Below are 4,146 nucleotides of genomic sequence, written 5' to 3'. Positions count from 1 at the left end.
AAGGCCGGCGGTCTCGCGGTGCGGGTCCACTGTGCCAGCCACGGGCGGAGGAGGAAAGGCTCGAGGTGCGGGCGCTGTGTCTCTCTGTAAGCACTGAAATGCTGTTTAACGATAAATTGCAGATACTGCAGCACATGGTCTTTTTGCTCTGTGTGTGTTTGCAGTGTGCAATTCCTGGACTGAGGTTTTAAAATAATGGAATGTGAAGGGGTTGGAATGGACCCTAAAGATCATCTAGTCCCAACCTCCCCTGCCTTGTGCAGGGACATCTCCCACTAGACCAGGTTGCTCAAGGCCTTACCCAGCCGGGTTTTGAACACTGCCAGGGTTGGGGCATCCACAACTGCCCTGGGCAATCTGTTCCAGTGTCTCACTACCCTCACAGTAAAGAATTTCTTCCTAATATATAACCTAAATATCCCCTCTCTCAATTTATACCCATTACTCCTTGTCCTGTTGCTACAGTTCCTCACAGAGTCCCTCTCTTGCTTCCCTGCAGGCCCCCTGCAGATAGTTTAAGGTCGCTATGAGGTCTCCACACAACTTTCTCCAAGTAAACAGCTGCAACTTTCTCAACCTGTCTTCATAGGGAAGGTGCTCCAGTCTCCTTACTGAATACATGTGAAAATGCACCAATATAAATTAATCAGCATCATGGGATATGTAATTTCCCTCTTGGAATCTGTGTTTTTCAGCCCCAGTCAAAGCTAACAACAGAGTGGATATCTTTAAGTTTTACAGGCTCTTCCCTACAGGGGAGCTGCCTCCACTTAGCCTTGCCAGGGCTGAGTGCTGAGTCATTTTGATGCTGCTGCTGGTCATCCACTGAAAACTTTGGCATTGCTTAGATGCCTGTGCCATCCTACTGGTGTGTAAGTAACTGCCTGGAAAATTCTGTGTACTGGAAAACAGAGGAATGTAAAAGATCCCTGGCAGCATATTCAGGTATATTGTTTCAAACAAGGTACATGTATGAGTTTGCAAGTATCAATAGAACAGCTGTGGCTGTGTGCCTATCACATGGTATTACATCTCTGTGAAAACATGAAGCAAATCAGTGCTTCTGTTCTGGTTCTGAAACTTAGCCTGAGTGTCTTCTGTGAGTCAAATTTACCTGGAAGCCATTCTTACAGCCAAAATGAAGGGAACAAAACAGAAAGAGAGAATGTGTATCAAACATTTTATGAGTAGTGGTGATTTAGTTTGTAGTACTGAAAGACTTTAGCTTTGCATTTCACACATGTGATACTCTTCTTGGAGTTTCTGCACATACCACCAGAGACCCCAGTGCACTAGCACCCAGCCCATGAGGAAGGAAGTATAGGGGTATGTGGGCCAGGACTATGTGCAGCATGCACAGGATGATGAGTTTGATCACTTCCATCCACAGGCTGAACCCCAAGCTCTCCATAGACTCCTCTCATCATAACACAGGGAGGACAAGGGGCTGCAGGGCCTGGAATGATGGACAAAGCTTTTCCTAGACGTCTGCTTTTTTTTTTACCTCTTAGTTCTTCTCTCCAAGGCAAGTTGTACTTTAGATCTACCTACACTCTCAGTATGGGATAGTGCCGAAAACCCTTGCATTACCAAGGAGCATGGATTTCTCTGCCTTGCTGCCTCCTTCTCGGATCTTGCAGACCCTCACTGTGGAGTGAATCTCCCTTGGTTAGTGACAGCTGCACCAAAAGCAGCTTGATTGTGAGGCTGCAGCCCCACAGGCAAAAGGTGACTGATGAATACAAGTTCAGGAGTGTGGGGGCGAGTGTTGACCTTTGTCACAGCAGATAAGAATGTCATTCCTTACACCCTGGGGGCTGACTCTGTGTGTAGTTGTATGGAAACGGGCGTGGTTTGCCTCTGTCCAACCTACCAGGAACTCTATGCTGGTTGTTGGTGTGCTCTGCCAAGTTGTGTCATACTTGTGATGCAGCCTCCTGATGTGGAGGATTTGCAGTATTTTTGGACTTTATTTATTTTTATTTCTAAAAATGACAATTGTTTGCATTCAAACCCTTTTGCCCTGGTTACTTCCACTGCTGGATGCAGCTGTGCTCTGTGATAGGCTGGGAAGGTGGTGGACAACACTACTCAGCAACCCGCTTCCCTTGTCACCTGACTCCACAGCATAGAGGAAAAACAGCAGAGGTTTCCACTTCCTTCCCTAAATCCCACTCTGACATTTCAAATCATCAATCTAAAAAGACATGCTGCAGCATGTCTCCTATAGAGCAGTAGATGGCTCTCTTTCCTCTGAAGTCCTGTTGGGAAAAGAAGCACTGCGTCTTAAGAGAAAATCCAGCCTTGTTCCCTCAGTGCCAGGGCTCCTTTTGGGCAAGCTCTCATATTCATTCAACAGTGCAGACAGGATACACTGTGATGATGTAGGAATGCATTTTAAACTGATTAACTCTATATACCTATATACTCAATGGCTTGAAAGATGAAGAAGGTGGCCAGGGAAAATAGATCAGTGATGCTAACTTAAATTGTAGTATTTCCTCATGGAGCAAGATAATACCTCTTATGTCAACCTATTAAGTTTTATAGGGTATAATAAAAAAGTTGCTTCTGGGTTCCCACATTTTTTTCAGGCTTTAAAAAACTATTACAAGATACCTTTAGTTTTTTATACCTTTTTAATGAATCTGACTTTTGAAATGTTGTTTTTTCAAGATAAACAAAAGAAAGGAGCAGAGAAATACAGATCATAGTCACAATATAATAATCATCCAATTATTCTCAAATAACTGAAAGTAACATAAATAGAGTTCAGTGAGTGAAGATTTGTCTAAGTCTCCTTATACACAGTACAGTATACAGCATTTTAAGGTTGTAAATGCCTAACAAGGATATTTAAATTTTAGAATGATAATTTACAAAATAGAAGAATATAAAGTTAAGGAATCACATTGTTTGGACAAGAAAATATATGCACATGCATCCAAGCAAAACATTTCTCAGGTTTCCCATAAGAGAGCAGGTTGCAGTCAATCAAAAAGGAAAAGAATTAGGATGCCTTAAGCTGGGCAGTTCTCATACTGTAAAGCTGAATACAAAGTCATTACTTAATCATGCATAAGATGATGCTGACCAAATCAGAAATGGCTTATGTGGCTCTGGGAGTACAATGTGTTTTCATCTGGCTGGAAATATTCCGTCTGCTGCAAATGCCTCAGGGCTCCCTGTCACCATGGACATTCTTGCCTGGGGGTTTATGTTGGGAGAGGAGACCCATCCTGCCTGCTTTTCTTATTGTTTGTTAGCAGAGGCATTCCATGCTGTTCAATTTTTGGCATTGGCCATGGCAGCAGAAAGCCCGGGACTTTCCTCAATTAGCAGCATTACTTTCATATGGAAGAAAGGCTTGTATTGTGTCCTCTACAAAGTACTCCTCTGGGTTATATGGCTGTGCTCAACTAGATTCAGAGAAGTAGCTTAGGCTTTGCATTACCTAAATATTATATGAGCCAGTGGAAGTACAGATTGGAAGTACAGGTAATCTTAATGTCTAGACTCCCTCATTTATAGGTATTCTTCCTAAAGGAAATGGGAGTTGTGATGATGCTGGACATTTCCTATTAAACAACTGGCCTCTGTTCAGAACACTCATCTGTACATGGAAACATGGTCTTGTGTTTCCCCTCTGTCAGTGGCATTTAGTAACTACAGTGAATGCTGAACCTCAGGCAAGACAAGGCACTGGGGCTTTGTGGAATCTTCTTTGTTTTAAACTATAGTTGTTTCCTTATGTATAGAAGCCATGAATATCCTTAGGGAAAAGAGTATATTCCCCTCAAGCTTTGTTGATTATTTCTGTATTTTCTGGGTTAATGGCTTTAAAAACTTCACTGTGGACTACTAGGGGATGTTGGAGTGCTCACTGTGAAGAGAAGTTCTTTTGTGTGTGGACTCATAAAAACAGAGGAATAGCTAATGGTCTGTCGGACTGTTATGATCCAGTTTTAAGGTTCTTAGAAATGCCTCTGTCCGAATTAAGGTGCAAATGAGACCATATGCCAGTGACAATAGTAAGGGTTTTATTTGATGGTAAATAGGGGAGAGAGGGAGAGAGAGAGAGAGAAAGAAAGAAAGAAAAAGAAAGAAAGAAAGAGAAAGAAAGAGAAAGAAAGAGAAAGAAAGAGA

This window comes from Corvus brachyrhynchos, unplaced genomic scaffold (genome assembly GCF_000691975.1).
Source record: "Corvus brachyrhynchos isolate BGI_N302 unplaced genomic scaffold, ASM69197v1 scaffold136, whole genome shotgun sequence".
In the NCBI taxonomy this organism is placed as follows: Eukaryota; Metazoa; Chordata; class Aves; order Passeriformes; family Corvidae; genus Corvus; species Corvus brachyrhynchos.
This window is presented reverse-complemented; position numbering follows the sequence as displayed.